Source organism: Haliotis rubra, unplaced genomic scaffold, assembly GCF_003918875.1.
Source record: "Haliotis rubra isolate DU_JTF1 unplaced genomic scaffold, ASM391887v1 Scf339, whole genome shotgun sequence".
In the NCBI taxonomy this organism is placed as follows: Eukaryota; Metazoa; Mollusca; class Gastropoda; order Lepetellida; family Haliotidae; genus Haliotis; species Haliotis rubra.
Genome location: NW_025767012.1, coordinates 820416 through 841116, shown reverse-complemented (window position 1 = coordinate 841116; position 20701 = coordinate 820416).

The following is a 20701-nucleotide window of genomic DNA, read 5'->3' as shown; positions in this document are numbered from 1 at the left end:
AGCAATTTATCATTATTTTCATTGTGAGTGAGTATGGTTTTACGCCGCCTTTTGCAATATTCCAGCAATATCACTGCAGGGGACACCAGAAATGGGGTTCACATATTGTACCAATGTGGAGAATCGAACATAGGCCATCGGCGCGACGAGCGAACGCTTTAACCACTAGGCTACCCGATCGCCCCATTATTGTCATAGATCTTCTACATTGTTAACGTGCATCTACAAGCACAGTTTCAGTTTATCTACTCGGTATCATAATCATGTGCACTTACTTATCTTTGAGGTTCAATCATCTTATTTGGAAGGAAAACCACAATGAAAACGGTTAACATATTTATCAAAAATAATTTAGTGAAACATAAGGAAGCGACCATTATATATTTTGGGACGGGAGGCGGTGGGTAAGTGGTTGGATGAGGATAGGAGTGCGATTTTGTGACGAGCTATTCTTTCAGCTAAAAGAACATTGTTTCTTGCATAAAATATAAACTGTGAGCCTACCTGTTGTTTGTATGAAGACACTTCCCTACCATGTATTGTTTTACGGTTGTCAATTTCTATTTTACAACAGTATATAGCATGGAGTTAATTTTGTCAAGCTTATTCGCTGAAAGCCTTTCATACCTTAAAAGTCCCAGATCCTAAGTTATCGAATGGTCAATCCTTGAAGACTTAATATATCTCCCTGATTGCTGTCAGTGTCAGGCTTTGGCTTAGGACACCCCCACGCCACATTTATGCATTCATCTACAAGTACCTCTACCACTCAGCCCTTGTTCAGTGGTTTTAGCAGGAGTTCAGAAGACGTGCCTCAGTCTTGTCCTGACAACCAGAGATAACGTGAGTCCCTGCCCCATAGGGCGGCAGGGTGGGGGTCGGGTCACGTTATGACTCACCCACGGGATATTCGAGTGGCAAATGATGATATAAAATAGATACCTACCCCTACCATGCATTATTGTGTTTTTGAGAAACATAATACAAGCTTGGTGTTGAGATACAACCCAAACCCAAATCTGTAATATTGGACAACTTTGCATTCAAAATGAAAGTAACAATGATGAAACAACTGTATATATGTTATAACCAGAACGCGCCTTCTCAACAAATATTTTAAAATTCAGCACTAGAAATTCTTTTGAACATGACAGTGAAGTACAACGTGTAGTGAGGTTCTGTGGTGCACGAAAGTCTCACATGCATCTGATTCTGTTGATCTGGCCTGTCCTACTACACTCCTGGAAAACACACCGAGTTACTGGCTAATGTGGTCCTCTAAAGTTTCAGCGACGCTGTGCACATATACTTCATGTCATGTTTCGGAAATTAAGCACTCTACTTATGAAAGTAAACCCTCAACGCGAAGTACAAGGACCCATCTCAATTGTCACAAGCTAAGTTGTAAAGTATCTCCTGCGCGGACGTGGGAGAGAACACCTGCGCGTGCTGCCTCATGCAGCGCTTTGGTTGGTTGATTGCCTGCAGGGTGTTTAGAGAAACTGCCTCTCTCAGCATCAGCTGGGTGGGATTTATCTGCGTTAGTGCACGTAATCTAATGTTTGAACATGCTTGTAGCATAGTTTGTTTATCAGCGTCTGACTGAGGACCTGCGACTCCGCCATAACATGCAGAAGAAGCATTTCTATGATGCAGAAAAACTCATGGCGATTAGGTCAGGTACATGACAGTCAATGACCCCCGATTGTACATCCGGGTTAGAAACATTCTATGTGACCACCTACACTATCAACTATTCCCTAACACTACATAGGGCACATTCATATAGACTTCATATAGACGTTACGTGATTGTCATCTGTTGTACAGCTATCAACAGCATGAGCATCGACCTATGTATCTTTAGGACATAATTTCATGCATCATCCAGGTCACCAAGCCTGACCACCCCGATCTCGTCATTCGTCTCTTACAAGCAGAGGATGAAGATCAGTTCTTACCCGGATCTTCAATGGGCTAAATATGTTAGCATCTGGTGTCTAGCTGCTAGAATGTCAGTCAAGCCAAAATGTCAAATTATGACCACATGAAACCATGTAAAAAAATACAGTAGAGACACTGTTTGTACAGTTCATTACATACCCGGCATTATGGTTTGAATATCCACATTTAAAAAGCAAGATAATAATGAACCATCAAAGGGTATTTAGGTGGCACAAAATGTTCCTGTTAGGTCCTAAACATTATTATTGTGTTTTCTACAATTTACTGTCCTGGTTGGTGGAAACACGGTTTGGTGTGAATGTTATTGTCTCTTCAGACAGAGCAAATATTTCTGATTGTGTTAAATGGTTAATAAAACAATGTAGATGTTTGCAAGTGCATTGTGAAGTAATTCTAAAAGTTGCCAATTGGTATTCATTATGTCTGTAATTGTCAGATTTATTATGTCAAGAACAATTTGTTTAATTTAATCAGGAAAATATCTACCATACTTTGATTCGTTTCGAAATGTATGTACGCTTATTTTCCACAACCGTGCAGCCACTGGAGGCCGCCAGCCATCCACGCTGGTTTGTCAGTTTTATATCTCTCTATATTATCTGGCGTCGGTTTCTATGAGAGAGGTCCAGGAACTGGCCTTGTCTGGCACTAAGTAAAGTGAATGTACAAACTGCCTAACACCAAGTCCTTATCGTCACAAACACTAATTATGAACAGGCAATTCGACTTTACTCTGACAAAATATCTTTTGTACTACCTCACTTGAGTTCTACCTTATTTTTAATTATGAATGTTAAATCGACCAGGCTAAATTCGATATATTATTCATTTATTCCATAATATCCGGTACATGTAACGACAATGGTCGTGGTAGCATTTTTTTCTGGCTGACTATTGTTAGGACGGCGTCAAATAAAGCGTATTACATGGTGGACTCAGGTGAGACTAGTCATATTCTACCTTGTGATAATTAACCGACTACAATGGGGCGCAAGTCGTCAGACACGGTGACTGGATTGACTGTATACAACCGTACCTCGACAACACGATATTTCTACACTCTTTAAGTCACTTCTGTAACTTGTCGTGATGCTCTCCTCTAGAGGTCCAGTGGTAAAGATTTTTTTTCACTCACTCACTCTCTCAGGTTTGTATGAATAATTGTCTCAAAGTGTCCTGGGATGTATGAGGCCAATGTAAATGGTCAAAGTACGGAAATGAAGATTTGCAATCTGACAAGCATGTTAGGAAAATGAAAATCGACGTTTGTATTTTCTTAGCAACATCTCTTACCAACGTGCATTTGTTGGCCTTGAAAAGAATTATAAATTACAAACGGAATTTCCCTAAACGTAATCCGCTATAACATTTGCACCGAAACACCGGACTGTCAATATCGACATCTCATAGGGGACGGCATACATTTGGACAAAGTTTGGTAAGTAACGCTCTCATGTATCCGGCACAACGGAATTATTTACCAGAATGAGAACTTGCAATTCACTCTTTGCAGATTTCAAATTCATTGACTCCGATTTTAGACAACATGCCTGCGTATAGGCACTTGCGGCTCTCCTGGGATTTGTCAGTAATAATCTATGGCTGTCAAATAGTAATGTGTTTATCCCCGACTGTGAATGAACCCACGACCCCCGTCTCTCTCTTCATTCACGGGGAATTATCCTGCAGCGAAGTGGTGTCATTATTACAAAATCAAATATTGATTATAATTGGGGTTATGACATACCATAATTTGTCAGTGTCGCTCTACCCTACTAGATGCATACACATACTTATACAAGCATCATGTAGGTATAACCGTCAGAACAACCTGATCGTGGTGTTAAAGGCTTAGTCTTGGCACATAAAGACCGTCGTACAGTTATAACTCGTATGCTCCAGTCATAATGGGTATATATTTTCTGGCGTGTAATAGTGTCTGTATATCTTGGTCCATTATAAAGATTATTTTCTTAAATATACGAAATATAACATAATTTCCATAGTATATTTATAGATTTACATAAATTATATATATTGTTATATTTTGTCATACTTTGACATGTTTTCGTGATATTTGTTTTTTACTCTATTGTTAATCAAATATTACCGGGATGTATTTTAAATGTATAATATTGACATTTATTTTGTTTCGCGTGGGTTGGAAATAAACCGAACGAGTATTAAACAAACGTTGTGATAATCCTTTTGAAATAGACAATTTATGTAAAGCCGTTATGATATATATCTGTATAGATCGCTTCACGTTTAAAACATTACGATTTTTTTCAGATCACAGGAGGAAGTTCAGTAAGGTTATTAAAATGTTAAAAAATAAAGTGTTGAATTATCGAACAATCACCCACAAGTAAGAGCAGTACATATGTCCTGCCACGCCTATATCGACACACTGTCCCTCTCACAAACAGATAAATCAAATTAGTGAATATAATCCTAGGTTTTGTTTTCATCGATTCCTTGTGCAGACCTGACAAAACACAATGAGTCATCGGCTGAGTAAATCCTTTACACTGGCCGTGATTATGTTGTCAATTTAGCTCACGTTTTTTTTCAACGTGTGAACTAGATCTGTGACAATAAATTACTTTCAGATTTAAACCAGTTTGAAACATGTTAAAGATGTTATTAAAACCCCCATGGTTCAGCGTGAATAGGGTAATATTGCATTTTAATATTTCAATTAGAAGTCTTATGAAAATACCATATTAGCAGTATATTGTCTTTCATAATCCAGGTGAAAATAATTACGTAGTCTATACTTGCACTCTAGATTTATTTGTTCAATAGTAATAATGTGACGGGCACATTGACAATGAGACCCAGGTGAAAATGTCATAAAGTAAGGAGTTGTCTCCCCATAGTAGCTTGTGGAAGTCGAAAACTGTTGCTACACAATGAGCGAAACCCACCCATGATGGTACTATTGAGCTTCAGTGGAATTATTGTTAATAGATCGGGAACACATTTCCTGCAAATCGACTGCCATATGTTATCACCTACAACCGATTTTCTTATCTGTATCAAAACCCGCCATTAATTCAGTGTGTAGTAAATTCGAATTATGCATTCAATGATTTAATCGGCATACATTCGTAACGTTTTTTTGACAGTGAAGAGGAAGATTCACGTATTTGTGGTACGTCTCTTCACAACAGCTGATACAGGCTCCAGCTACGATGTCGTCATAATACCCGTATTTACTCTCGTGGATACGGCCATTTATTAATTGAATTAATTAATTAGTCAGGCAATTATTTAATAAATCCAGTTATTCTGCACCTATTTGAAGGAAAATACGGCTGTGTAAAAATATAGTAAGTCAGCATATGAAATTCATATATCTAATTATTATGATAAACTTGAAGATGAGAGATCATTTTACATTAGGGACTTTCCCAAGGTCAAATATCATGTCGAGGTCATTACCAAGGTCAAAGGTTAACTAATTCCCGTGACTTTTCATATTGTGCTGATTGGTCTAATTCTTGCCGCCACGGAAACTAAACATACTGATGTTCCATAATTCGCCACCCGCTAAGTGGGAAGCAATTACAGAGTGTCTGGAACCACACAACAACACACGCTGCGTGATACCGCCATTGTAAATGCTTTGTCTGGCTAGCTCGTATAGATAGCTCACACATTCGCTGTTCCTAACGTGTTTTTGAAACATGTAAATCGCTCGCCCCTGCTGGGTTTAACACATTTAAAATTTGTCTGAGTTACTTGGAGCGCGTAGACATAGCTTGAACATATATTAAGAGCCGCACTTGTAGCGGGCTATGTTTTGACAAGATGGCAATATCTTGCTTAGCCGCCTTTAATCGTTCCGATTGTTGAGTCGGCAGGTGAAGCGGAACCTCCTAATGACTGTAATCTTTAGCCAACGGTATTTGGCATATTCAAAAGGTTCTTATGCTCTTTTGAGGAGGTTATCCTTTGCCCAAAAAATATTTGTCTGCCCACACACAAGTTTTCTTTTTATTCAGTGCAATACAAAATCAATTTGTTTATTTAAATTGTTTTTGTTTACTTGGGACATCCATGGATTAAACAGCTTAGCGACCCAGATCTGTATCTTTACATGTTCTGCCTTGTATGGAACATATTTCAATTGAAGTACATGCATATACATTAATTTAAGAAATACGCAGAACGCATTTTGTTCTCTGGAACACAGAGTGCAAATAGCCAAGTCATCGAAACTGGCTCAATATGAAATCGAAAGGAGTACAGTATGAAACTGTCATCCGATCCTTTTGGGATTATGAGACTTCAACAAATATATGGCTTAAAGTACTTGTATTATGAGTAGGTCATACAAACAGCTTTCGCTCGTCAGATACCAAACCATTCACTCGTTTCACAAATATGGTATTACATGGGATATCGTTTTGTATTCTCTATATATTAGCGCCGGCATGTGAGGTGAAATTGGGGTTAACGTCGTGCTTGAGAATATTTCGCTCATATGACGACGTGCATGCGTGTGTATGTGTATGTGCGGCTGCTTGTACTAGCCCAGACTGAAGCTGGTTTTATAGTGCTAGCCCACTGAGATACCATGCCGCAGTGAAGCATGAATACCCCACTCAGACACATTATACTGACTCCGAGCCGACCAGTCCTTGTTGTACCCATTAATGCCGAGCGCCAGTCAGGGACCAACAAGTGCCATATTTTAACGTCTTTTGGTATGACCCGGTCGGGGATCGAACCCGCGACCTTCCGCTCTCCGGGCAGACGCTCTAACCACTACACCACGGAGGCGGTCGCGCTCGGCATGTCCTTCCCACAGAAGCTGGAATATCATATGTTGGAGTACCTTGCAAATAAACATCAGAGATAAATGTTCACAAATGGTTTAGTATCGTGGACATTTAACATTGGCCTCTCATATATCAGATCAGCGACCAAGTAGGACTTCTACTTATATTAACAGAACCTCGAAGCCTATTTAAGTTGGTTGTTAATAGGGTGATCACCAGACTATGAAATCTACCCCCAGGCAAACAAACAACATGGTCACCTGGCGGGTGTACTGGCCAGAGCTGGACATGTCGAGCGCTAAACGCTTCCTGTTTAGACAAGCGATATGGGGGCTGTTCCAGACACGCCCCCAGCACTAGCGCGGCGGAGGAGGACGCTTTGTCTAGGCTGGGAGAGTAGTCTCCCTTTACTCGTTTGGCTCAACGAAGTGATCACGGGCAGTATTTGCGGTACAGATGTTCCCATTACTTAGAGGCAGCAGTGCTGTTGGTAGTACTTTAAGTAGTACATTATAGTGCTTGTGGTAGTAGTTAAGTAGTACCTTGTAGTGCTTGTGGTAGTAGTTAAGTAGTACCTTATAGTGCTTGTAGTAGTAGTTAAGTAGTACCTTCTGGTTCCTGTGGAAGAAGCTTAAGTAACACATTGTAGTGCTTGTGGTAGTAGTTTAAGTAGTACCTTGTAGTGCTTGTGGTAGTAATTTAGGTAGTACTTTGTAGTGCTTATGTTAGTAGTTAAGTAGTACCTTGTAGTGCTTGTGGTAGTAGTTTAAGTAGTACCTTGTAGTGCTTGTGGTAGAAGTTTAGGTAGTACCTTGTAGAGCTTGTGGTAGTAGTTTAAGTAATACATTGTAGTGCTTGTGGTAGTATTTTAAGTAATACATTGTAGTGCTTGTGGTAGTAGTTTAGGTAGTACCTTGTAGTGCTTGTGGTAGCAGTTTAGGTAGTACCTTGTAGTGCTTGTGGTAGCAGTTTAGGTAGTACCTTGTAGAGCTTGTGGTAGTAGTTTAAGTAATACATTGTAGTGCTTGTGGTAGTAGTTTAGGTAGTACTTTGTAGTGCTTATGTTAGTAGTTAAGTAGTACCTTTTAGTGCTTGTGGTAGTAGTTTAAGTAGTACCTTGTAGTGCTTGTGGTAGTGGTTTACGTAATACCTTGTAGTGCTTGTGTTAGAAGTTTAGGAAGTTCCTTCTAGTGCTTGTGGTAGTAGTTTAGGTAGTACCTTGTAGTGCTTATGTTAGTAGTTTAGGTAGTACCTTGTAGTGCTTGTGGTAGTGGTTTACGTAATACATTGTACTGCTTGTGTTAGAAGTTTAGGTAGTACCTTCTAGTGCTTGTGGTTGTAGTTTAGGTAGTACCTTGTAGTGCTTGTGGTAGTAGTTTAGGTAGTACCTTGTTGTGCTTGTGGTAGTAGTTTAGGTAGTACTTTGTAGAGCTTGTGGTAGTAGTTTCAGTAGTACCTTGTAGTGCTTGTGGCAGAAGTTTAGGTAGTACCTTGTAGAGCTTGTGGTAGTAGTTTAAGTAATACATTGTTGTGCTTGCGGTAGTAGTTTAAGTAATACATTTTAGTGCTTGTGGTAGTAGTTTAGGTAGTACCTTGTAGTGCTTGTGGTAGTAGTTTAGGTAGTACTTTATAGTGCTTATGTTAGTAGTTAAGTAGTACCTTGTAGTGCTTGTGGTAGTAGTTTAAGTACTACCATGTAGTGCTTGTTGAAGTAGTTTAAGTGTTACCTTGTAGTGCTTGTGGTAGTAGTTTAGGTAGTACCTTGTAGTGCTTGTGGTAGAAGTTTAGGTAGTACCTTGTAAAGCTTGTGGTAGTAGTTTAGGTAGTACCTTGTAGTGCTTGTGGTAGCAGTTTAGGTAGAACCTTGTAGTGCTTGTGGTAGTAGTTTAGGTAGTACCTTGTAGTGCTTGTGGTAGCAGTTTAGGTAGTACCTTGTAGACCTTGTGGTAGTAATTTAGGTAGTACCTTGTAGACCTTGTGGTAGTAGTTTAGGTAGTACCTTGTAGTGCTTCTGGTAGACGTTTAGGTAGTACCTTGTAGTGCTTGTGGTTGTAGTTTATGTAGTACCTTCTAGTGCTTGTGGTAGTAGTTTAAGTAATACATTGTAGTGCTTGTGGTAGTAGTTTAAGTAATACATTGTAGTGCTTGTGGTAGTAGTTTAGGTAGTACCCTGTAGTGCTTGTGGTAGTAGTTTAGGTAGTATCTTGTAGGTCTTGTGGTAGTAGTTTAGGTAGTACCTTGTAGACCTTGTGGTAGTAATTTAGGTAGTACCTTGTAGTGCTTGTGGTAGTAGTTTAGGTAGTACCTTGTAGTGCTTGTGGTTGTAGTTTAGGTAGTACCTTGGAGTGCTTGTGGTAGTAGTTTAAGTAGTACCTTATAGTGATTGTGGTAGAAGTTTAGGTAGTACCTTGTAGTGCTTGTGGTAGTATTTTCAGTAGTACCTTGCAGTGATTGTGGTAGTAGTTTAAGTATTACCTTGGAGTGCTTGTGGCAGTAGTTTAGGTAGTACCTTGTAGTGCTTGTGGTTGTAGTTTAGGTAGTACCTTCTAGTGCGTGTGGTAGTAGTTTAAGTAATATATTGTAGTGCTTGTGGTAGTAGTTTAAGTAGTACCTTGTAGTGCTTGTGGTAGTGATTTAGGTAGTACCTTGTAGTGCTTGTGTTAGCAGTGTAAGTAGTACCTTATAGTGCTTGTGGTAGAAGTTTAGAAATACCTTGTAGTGCTTGTGGTAGAAGTTTAGGTAGCACCTTGTAGTGCTTGTGGTAGTAGTTTAGGTAACACCTTGTAGTGCTTGTGGTAGTAGTTTAAGTAGTACCTTGTAGTGCTTCTGGTAGTAGTTTAAGTAATACATTGTAGTTCATGTTGTAGTAGTTTAAGTAGTACCTTGTAGTGATTGTGGAATTAGTTTAAGTAGTACCTTGTACTGAGTGTGGTAGTAGTTTAGGTAGTACCTTGTAGTGCTTGTGATAGTAGTTTAAGTAGTACCTTGTTGTGATTGTGGTAGTAGTTCAAATATTACCTTTGAGTGCTCGTGGTAGTAGTTTAAGTAGTACCTTATAGTGATTGTGGTAGAAGTTTAGGTAGTACCTTGTAGTGCTTGTGATAGTAGTTTCAGTAGTACCTTGCAGTGATTGTGGTAGTAGTTTAAGTATTACCTTGTAGTGCTTGTGGCAGTAGTTTAGGTAGTACCTTGTAGTGCTTGTGGTAGTAGCTTAGGTAGTAACTTGTAGTGCTTGTGATAGTAGTTTAGGTAGTACCTTGTAGTGCTCGTGGTAGTAGTTTAAGTAATACATTGTAGTGCTTGTGGTAGTAGTTTAGGTAGTACCTTGTAGTACTTGTGGCAGTAGTTTAGGTAGTACCTTGTAGTGCTTGTGGAAGTTTAGGTACTACTTTGTAGTGATTGTGGTAGTAGTTTAAGTAGTACCTTGTAGTGATTGTTGTAGTAGTTTAAGTTGTACCTTGTAGTGGTTGTGGTTGTAGTTTAAGTATTACCTTGGGGTGCTTATGGTAGAAGTTTAAGTAGTACCTTGTAGTGCTTGTGGTAGTAGTTAAGTAGTACCTTGTAGTGCTTGTGGTAGTAGTTAAAGAGGTTCCTTATAGTGCTTGTGGTAGAAGTTTAGGTAGTACCTTGTAGTGCTTGTGGTAGAAGTTTAGGTAGTACCTTGTAGTGATTGTGGTATTAGTTTCGGTAGTACCTTGTAGTGATTATGGTATTAGTTTAAATAGTACCTTGTAGTGATTGTGGTATTGGTTTCGGTAGTACCTAGTAGTCCTTGTGGTAGTAGTTTAAGTAGTACCTTATAGTGATAATGGTAGTAGTTTAAGAAGTACCTTGTAGTGATTGTGGTATTAGTTTCAGTAGTACCTAGTAGTCCTTGTGGTAGTAGTTTAAGTAGTACCTTGTAGTGATTGTGGTAGTAGTTTAAGTATTACCTTGGAGTGCTTGTGGTAGTAGTTTAAGTAGTACCTTGTAGTGATTGTGGTATTAGTTTAAGTAGTACCTTGTAGTGATTGTTGTAGTAGTTTAAGTATTACCTTGTAGTGCTTGTGGTAGTAGTTTACGTAGTACCTTGTAGTGCTTGTGGTAGTAGTTTAGGTAGTACCTTCTAGTGCTTGTGGTGGTAGTTTAGGTAGTACCTTGTAGTGCTTGTGGTAGTAGTTTAAGTAGTACATTGTAGTTCATGTTGTAGTAGTTTAAGTAGTACCTAGTAGTGATTGTGGTATTAGTTTAAGTAGTACCTTGTAGTGATTGTGGTAGTAGTTTAAGTAGTACCTTGTAGTGCTTGTGGTAGTAGTTTAGGTAGTACCTTCTAGTGCTTGTGGTAGTAGTTTAGGTAGTACCCTGTCGTCCTTGTGGTAGTAGTTTAGTTTGTACCTTGTAGTGCTTGTGGTAGTAGTTTAAGTATTACCTTGTTGTGCTTGTGGTAGTAGTTTAAGTAGTATCTTGTGCTTTGGTAGATGTTTAGGTAGTACCTTGTAGTACTTGTGGTAGTAGTTAAGTAGTACCTTGTAGTGCTTGTGGTAGTAGTTAAGTAGTACCTTGTAGTGCCTGTGGTAGTAGTTTAAGTAGTACCTTGTAGTGCTTGTGGTAGTAGTTTAGGTAGTACCTTGTAGTGCTTGTGGTAGTAGTTTGAGTAGTACCTTGTAGTGCTTGTGGTAGTAGCTTAAGTAATACCTTGTAGTGCTTGTGTTAGTAGTTTAAGTTGTACCTTATAGTGCTTGTGGTAGAAGTTTAGAAATACTTTGTAGTGCTTGTGGTAGTAGTTTAGTTAGTACCTTGTAGTGCTTGTGGTAGATGTTTAGGTAGTACCCTGTAGTTCTTGTGGTAGCAGTTTAGTTAGTACCTTGTAGTGCTTGTGGTAGATGTTTAGGTAGTACCTTGTAGTGCTTGTGGTAGTAGTTAAGTAGTACCTTGTAGTGCTTCTGGTAGTAGTTAAGTAGTACCTTGTAGTGCTTGTGGTAGTAGTTTAGGTAGTACCTTGTAGTGCTTGTGGTAGTAGTTTGAGTAGTACCTTGTAGTGCTTGTGGTAGTAATTTGAGTAGTACCTTGTAGTGCTTGTGTTAGAAGTTTAAGTAGTACCTTCTAGTGTTTGTGGTAGAAGTTTAGAAATACCTTGTAGTGCTTGTGATAGAAGTTAAGGTAGTACCTTGTAGTGCTTGTGGTAGTAGTTTAGGTAGTACCTTGTAGTGCTTGTGGTAGTAGTTTGAGTAGTACCTTGTAGTGCTTGTGGTAGTAATTTGAGTAGTATCTTGTAGTGCTTGTGTTAGAAGTTTAAGTAGTACCTTATAGTGCTTGTGGTAGAAGTTTAGAAATACCTTGTAGTGCTTGTGATAGTAGTTAAGGTAGTACCTTGTAGTGCTTGTGGTAGTAGTTTAGGTAACACCTTGTAGTGCTTGTGGTAGTAGTTTAAGTAGTACCTTGTAGTGCTTGTGGTAGTAGTTTAAGTAGTACCTTGTAGTGATTGTTGTAGTGGTTTCGGTTGTACCTTGTAGTGCTTGTGGTAGTAGTTTAAGTAGTACCTTGTAGTGATTGTGGTAGTAGTTTAAGTATTACCTTGGAGTGCTTGTGGTAGTCGTTTAAGTAGTACCTTGTAGTGCTTTTGGTAGTAGTTTCAGTAGTACCTTTTAGTGCTTGTGTTAGAAGTTTAGGTAGTATCTTGTAGTGCCTTTGGTAGTAGTTTAAGTAGTACCTTGTAGTGCTTGTGGTAGTAGTTTAAGTGGTACCTTGTAGTGCTTGTGGTAGTAGTTTATGTAGTACCTTGTAGTGCTTGTGGTAGTAGTTTAGTTAGTACCTTGTAGTGCTTGTGGTAGTAGTTTAAGTAGTACCTTGTAGTGCTTATGGTAGGAGTTTAAGTAGTACCTTGTGCTTTTGGTAGATGTTTCAGTAGTACCTTGTAGTGATTGTGGTAGTAGTTAAGTAATACATTGTAGTTCTTGTTGTAGTAGTTTAAGTAGTACCTTGTAGTGATTGTGGTATTAGTTTAAGTAGTACCTTGTAGTGATTGTTGTAGTGGTTTCGGTTGTACCTTATAGTGCTTGTGGTAGTAGTTTAAGTAGTACCTTGTAGTGATTGTGGTAGTAGTTTAAGTATTACCTTGGAGTGCTTGTGGTAGTCGTTTAAGTAGTACCTTGTAGTGCTTTTGGTAGTAGTTTCAGTAGTACCTTTTAGTGCTTGTGTTAGAAGTTTAGGTAGTATCTTGTAGTGCCTTTGGTAGTAGTTTAAGTAGTACCTTGTAGTGCTTGTGGTAGTAGTTTAAGTGGTACCTTGTAGTGCTTGTGGTAGTAGTTTATGTAGTACCTTGTAGTGCTTGTGGTAGTAGTTTAGTTAGTACCTTGTAGTGCTTGTGGTAGTAGCTTAAGTAATATCTTGTAGTGCTTGTGTTAGTAGTTTAAGTTGTACCTTATAGTGCTTGTGGTAGAAGTTTAGAAATACTTTGTAGTGCTTGTGGTAGTAGTTTAGTTAGTACCTTGTAGTGCTTGTGGTAGATGTTTAGGTAGTACCCTGTAGTTCTTGTGGTAGCAGTTTAGTTAGTACCTTGTAGTGCTTGTGGTAGATGTTTAGGTAGTACCTTGTAGTGCTTGTGGTAGTAGTTAAGTAGTACCTTGTAGTGCTTCTGGTAGTAGTTAAGTAGTACCTTGTAGTGCTTGTGGTAGTAGTTTAGGTAGTACCTTGTAGTGCTTGTGGTAGTAGTTTAGGAGTAGTACCTTGTAGTGCTTGTGGTAGTAATTTGAGTAGTACCCTTGTAGTGCTTGTGTTAGAAGTTTAAGTAGTACCTTCTAGTGTTTGTGGTAGAAGTTTAGAAATACCTTGTAGTGCTTGTGATAGAAGTTAAGGTAGTACCTTGTAGTGCTTGTGGTAGTAGTTTAGGTAGTACCTTGTAGTGCTTGTGGTAGTAGTTTGAGTAGTACCTTGTAGTGCTTGTGGTAGTAATTTGAGTAGTATCTTGTAGTGCTTGTGTTAGAAGTTTAAGTAGTACCTTATAGTGCTTGTGGTAGAAGTTTAGAAATACCTTGTAGTGCTTGTGATAGAAGTTAAGGTAGTACCTTGTAGTGCTTGTGGTAGTAGTTTAGGTAGCACCTTGTAGTGCTTGTGGTAGTAGTTTAAGTAGTACCTTGTAGTGCTTGTGGTAGTAGTTTAAGTAATACATTGTAGTTCATGTTGTAGTAGTTTAAGTAGTACCTTGTAGTGATTGTGGTATTAGTTTAAGTAGTACCTTGTAGTGATTATGGTAGTGGTTTCGGTTGTACCTTGTAGTGCTTGTGGTAGTAAATTAAGTAGTACCTTGTAGTGATTGTGGTAGTAGTTTAAGTATTACCTTGGAGTGCTTGTGGTAGTCGTTTAAGTAGTACCTTGTAGTGCTTTTGGTAGTAGTTTCAGTAGTACCTTTTAGTGCTTGTGTTAGAAGTTTAGGTAGTATCTTGTAGTGCCTTTGGTAGTAGTTTAAGTAGTACCTTGTAGTGCTTGTGGTAGTAGTTTAAGTGGTACCTTGTAGTGCTTGTGGTAGTAGTTTATGTAGTACCTTGTAGTGCTTGTGGTAGTAGTTTAGTTAGTACCTTGTAGTGCTTGTGGTTGTAGTTTAAGTAGTACCTTGTAGTGCTTATGGTAGGAGTTTAAGTAGTACCTTGTGCTTTTGGTAGATGTTTAAGTAGTACCTTGTAGTGATTGTGGTAGTAGTTAAGTAGTACCTTGTAGTGCTTGTGGTAGTAGTTTAGGCAGTACCTTGTAGTGCTTGTGGTAGTAGTTTGAGTAGTACCTTGTAGTGCTTCTGGAAGTAGCTTAAGTAGTATCTTGTAGTGCTTGTGGTAGTAGTTTAAGTAGTACCTTGTAGTGCTTGTGGTAGTAGTTTAAGTAATACATTGTAGTTCATGTTGTAGTAGTTTAAGTAGTACCTTGTAGTGATTGTGGTATTAGTTTAGGTAGTACCTTGTAGTGATTGTTGTAGTAGTTTCGGTTGTACCTTGTAGTGCTTGTGGTAGTAGTTTAAGTAGTACCTTGTATTGATTGTGGTAGTAGTTTAAGTATTACCTTGGAGTGCTTGTGGTAGTCGTTTAAGTAGTACCTTGTAGTGCTTTTGGTAGTAGTTTCAGTAGTACCTTTTAGTGCTTGTGTTAGAAGTTTAGGTAGTATCTTGTAGTGCCTTTGGTAGTAGTTTAAGTAGTACCTTGTAGTGCTTGTGGTAGTAGTTTAGGTAGTACCTTGTAGTGCTTGTGGTAGTAGTATAAGTAGTACCTTGTAGTGATTGTGGTAGTAGTTTAAGTATTACCTTATAGTGCTTGTGGTAGTTGTTTAAGTGGTACCTTGTAGTGCTTGTGGTAGTAGTTTATGTAGTACCTTGTAGTGCTTGTGGTAGTAGTTTAGTTAGTACCTTGTAGTGCTTGTGGTAGTAGTTTAAGTAGTACCTTGTAGTGCTTATGGTATTAGCTTAAGTAGTACCTTGTGCTTTTGGTAGATGTTTAAGTAGTACCTTGTAGTGATTGTGGTAGTAGTTAAGTAGTACCTTGTAGTGCTTGTGGTAGTAGTTTAGGCAGTTCCTTGTAGTGCTTGTGGTAGTAGTTTGAGTAGTACCTTGTAGTGCTTCTGGAAGTAGCTAAAGTAGTATCTTGTAGTGCTTGTGTTAGTAGTTTAAGTAGTACCTAATAGTGCTTGTGGTAGAAGTTTAGAAAAACCTTGTAGTGCTTGTGGTAGAAGTTTAAGTAATACATTGTAGTTCATGTTGTAGTAGTTTAAGTAGTACCTTGTATTGATTGTGGAATTAGTTTAAGTAGTACCTTGTAGTGCTTGTGGTAGTAGTTTAAGTAATACATTGTAGTTCATGTTGTAGTAGTTTAAGTAGTACCTTGTATTGATTGTGGAATTAGTTTAAGTAGTACCTTATAGTGCTTGTGGTAGTAGTTTAGGTAGTACCTTGTAGTGCTTGTGGTAGTAGTTTAAGTAGTACCTTGTAGTGATTATGGTAGTAGTTTTAATATTACCTTGGAGTGCTTGTGGTAGAAGTTTAGGTAGTACCTTGTAGTGATTGTGGTAGTAGTTTAGGTAGTACCTTGTAGTGATTGTGGTAGTAGTTTAAGTAGTACCTTGTAGTGATTGTGGTAGTAGTTTTAATATTACCTTGGAGTGCTTGTGGTAGAAGTTTAAGTAGTACCTTGTAGTGATTGTGGTAGTAGTTTAGGTAGTACCTTGTAGTGCTTGTGGTAGTAGTTTAAGTAGTACCTTGTAGTGATTGTGGTAGTAGTTTTAATATTACCTTGGAGTGCTTGTGGTAGAAGTTTAAGTAGTACCTTATAGTGATTGTGGTTGTTGTTTAGGTAGTACCTTGTAGTGATTGTGGTAGTAGTTTAGGTAGTACCTTGTAGTGATTGTGGTAGTAGTTTAGGTAGTACCTTATAGTGCTTGTGGTAGTAGTTTAGGTAGTACCTTGTAGTGCTTGTGGTAGTAGTTTAAGTAGTACCTTGTAGTGATTGTGGTAGTAGTTTTAATATTACCTTGGAGTGCTTGTGGTAGAAGTTTAAGTAGTACCTTATAGTGATTGTGGTTGTTGTTTAGGTAGTACCTTTTAGTGCTTGTGGTAGTAGTTTAAGTAATACATTGTAGTTCATGTTGTAGTAGTTTAAATAGTACCTTGTAGTGATTGTGGTAGTAGTTTAAGTAGTACCTTGTAGTGATTGTGGTAGTAGTTTAGGTAGTACCTTGTAGTGATTGTGGTAGTAGTTTAGGTAGTACCTTATAGTGATTGTGGTTGTTGTTTAGGTAGTACCTTTTAGTGCTTGTGGTAGTAGTTTAAGTAATACATTGTAGTTCATGTTGTAGTAGTTTAAATAGTACCTTGTAGTGATTGTGGTAGTAGTTTAAGTAGTACCTTGTAGTGATTGTGGTAGTAGTTTAGGTAGTACCTTGTAGTGATTGTGGTAGTAGTTTAGGTAGTACCTTATAGTGATTGTGGTTGTTGTTTAGGTAGTACCTTTTAGTGCTTGTGGTAGTAGTTTAAGTAATACATTGTAGTTCATGTTGTAGTAGTTTAAATAGTACCTTGTAGTGATTGTGGTAGTAGTTTAGGTAGTACCTTGTAGTGATTGTGGTAGTAGTTTAGGTAGTACCTTATAGTGATTGTGGTTGTTGTTTAGGTAGTACCTTGTAGTGATTGTGGTAGTAGTTTAGGTAGTACCTTGTAGTGATTGTGGTAGTAGTTTAGGTAGTACCTTGTAGTGATTGTGGTAGTAGTTTAGGTAGTACCTTATAGTGATTGTGGTTGTTGTTTAGGTAGTACCTTTTAGTGCTTGTGGTAGTAGTTTAAGTAATACATTGTAGTTCATGTTGTAGTAGTTTAGGTAGTACCTTGTAGTGATTGTGGTAGTAGTTTAGGTAGTACCTTGTAGTGATTGTGGTAGTAGTTTAGGTAGTACCTTGTAGTGATTGTGGTAGTAGTTTAGGTAGTACCTTATAGTGATTGTGGTTGTTGTTTAGGTAGTACCTTTAGTGCTTGTGGTAGTAGTTTAAGTAATACATTGTAGTTCATGTTGTAGTAGTTTAAATAGTACCTTGTAGTGATTGTGGTAGTAGTTTAGGTAGTACCTTGTAGTGATTGTGGTAGTAGTTTAGGTAGTACCTTGTAGTGATTGTGGTAGTAGTTTAGGTAGTACCTTGTAGTGCTTGTGGTAGTAGTTTAGGTAGTACCTTGTAGTGATTGTGGTAGTAGTTTAGGTAGTACCTTGTAGTGATTGTGGTAGTAGTTTAGGTAGTACCTTATAGTGATTGTGGTAGTAGTTTAAGTGGTACCTTGTAGTTCAAGTTGTAGTAGTTTAAGTGGTACCTTGTAGTGCTTGTGTTTGTATTTAAGTTATATTGTGTAATTCTTGTGGTACAAGTGACGATGGTACTTTGTAAGGATTGTGGTAGCAATCTAAGTATTACTTTGGAACAGCAGTAGTTGTGGAATTGATATAAATACTACTTACTAGAATCAGTTTTGGTTGGAGTAGTGCTTGTAACAGTGATATGAGTGAATGAAGCGCAATATTCTAGCAAGTGGAGGAGTGGGCCAGAACGCCATGGTTGCAAGTGGCAGATCCATGTCACCTGCAAAAAGAACCCACGACTCACTCGACAGTATACTAATACGTACAAGCACCCGTAATCCTAGCAATACTAACATTTAGAACAAATATGTATGTCCACACACGACACTGACCAGCACTACCAACACTGTATCTACATACAATATACATTTGCGTGTACACACGTGACTGGTCAGTATGACTACATACAATATAGATTCAAGTATACACACTATATTTATCAGTATGTCTACGTACAATAAATTAATTGTATACATTTTACTTGTCAGTATGTCAGTATGACGACAATAAATTAATTGTATACATTTTACTTTTCAGTATGACTACATACAATATGCATTTAAGTGTCTGCACTTCACTGATCAGTTTGAATGCATACAATACACATTTAAGTGTAGACATTTTACTTGTCAGTATGACTACATACAATATGCATTTAAGTGTCTGCACTTCACTGATCAGTTTGAATGCATACAATACACATTTAAGTGTAGACATTTTACTTGTCAGTATGACGACATACAATATGCATTTAAGTGTCTGCACTTCACTGATCAATTTGAATATATACAATACACATTTAAGTGTAGACATTTTACTTGTCAGTATGACGACATACAATACACTTTTAAGTGTAGACATTTTACTTGTCAGTATGACGACATACAATATGCATTTAAGTGTCTGCACTTCACTGATCAGTTTGAATGCATACAAAACACATTTAAGTGTAGACATTTTACTTGTCAGTAAGACGACATACAATATGCATTTAAGTGTCTGCACTTCACTGATCAATTTGAATACATACAATACACATTTAAGTGTAGACATTGTACTTGTCAGTATGACGACATACAATATGTATTTAAGTGCCTGCACTTTACTGATCATTTTGACTACATACAATACACATTTAAGTGAACACAAGTCACTGATTAGTTGTGACTTTGTAACGTACACAAAGTAATGTGTATAGACACGTCTCTGATTGATGGTGAATTCAAATATTCAACTTGGTTTACACATTCACAGAAACACAGGCAGTTCTGTTCGGGAGCAAGCACTAAACGTTTAGGTTATGTTTGATATAGATCTTAACAATTAAACTGTTTTTTGAAGTGGATTATCTATATGACATTACCAATATTGCTGCATGGTTTTTAACCTTAAAACATATAAGCGTGTGCATCTGCAGTTTCCTGACATCCATTGTCTTGCATGGTGAACTTTATTTTTTATGAACATTTCAGTGTGTATGGTCTGTAGAAGTTGCAGATGTTGCTAGGACAACGGGCAGAGAGATGTCATCAAAGCTGGTACTATCTGCATCTATTGTTCTCAATGGGGTAGCTTGTCACGCCGAAGACCCGGGTTCGATTCCCTACATGGGTACAATGTGTGAAGTCCATTTCTGGTGTCACCCGCCGTGATATTGCTGGAATATTGCTAAAAGCGGCGTAAAACTAACCTCACTCACTCAATGCACTGTGCGGTCCTAAGTAAATAGTAAGATGTCATAGTTATTGTTATATTGTACATTCATGTACCGCTATCCGTGATTTTGTGCGGCTGTTTTTGTAGACACGTATGTGTATTTGGTCATTACGCACACACACACGCACACATTCGGTAAATATTTTATATCCTGGTGAAATATAATACGGCCTCTTTGAAGTATTGTTGCGTATGAACGAGAGAGTTGTCTCCCTTTTGCGCTCACCCATAAATTTATCAGATGTGGCTCAGGGTCGCTTTGTCAGTCTTGTTGCATGGTCTCGGCTTAACACACATGAAGCATTCTCACATAATGTGCACATGCTCGGAATCAGCACACTCTAACCTTCCACGTGATGAACAAAACCTCTAGCCTGCCATACCGACCCCTAACCCGGGGTAACTGAAGTAGTGTCACAAACTGTGAGTATGGTGTAGATGACGATATTCATTACAAACATGTTTTACCAATATAGACAGTAGGAACGTCCATCAAATTCAACCGACCGATCTGATCAAAAAAGCAAGAGAACAGTTACGGTTCTGCAGCTTTCTCAGTTATAAAATGGCTGATTCGAGAGATTTACCGAGCGCTTCCATCGCCATCTGATTTCCCACTCGGACAACACCGTGCTGTTAGCATTCGTCACCAGTCGACCCTTTCCGTAATCTCCAGCACAGGGGCGTGTCACGCTTAGAAACAGCGTTAGAAAGACATATAGGTATATAGACCCTACCCTAGTGCGTGTCACGCTTAGAAACAGCGTTAGAAAGACATATAGGTATATAGACCCTACCCTAATACGGTAGGGTCTATATACCTATATGTCTTTCTAACGCTAGGGTAGGGTCTATATACCTATATGTCTTTCTAACGCTGTTTCTAAGCGTGACACGCACTAGGGTAGGGTCTATATGCCTATATGTCTTTCTAACGCTAGGGTAGAGTCTATATACCTATATGTCTGTTTCTAAGCGTGACACGCCCCTGTGATCTCCAGTGGGTCACGAATGCGTGGTATTGATCAGTTCACCTCTTTTGTGGGCACGAGAACCTCGCAGATAGTAGAGAGTGAGTGAGTATGGCTTCACGCCGCTTTTAGCAATATTCCAGCTGTATCAAGGTAGGGGGACACCAGAAATGGGCTTCACACATTTTACCCACGTGGGGAGTCGAACCCAGGTCTTCGGCGTGACGAGCGAACGCTTTAATCGCTAGGCTACCCCACCGCCCTCGCAGATGGTAGACTGACGCATACCGACTCATGGTGAACATTCCCTTTACAGTATTGCCAAGATCCCAAGTACGTTGTTGGATGTTCTTAATGTGAATCACTGGATTATTTGGTTTAAACTCGTACTTACAAACCATGTTCAT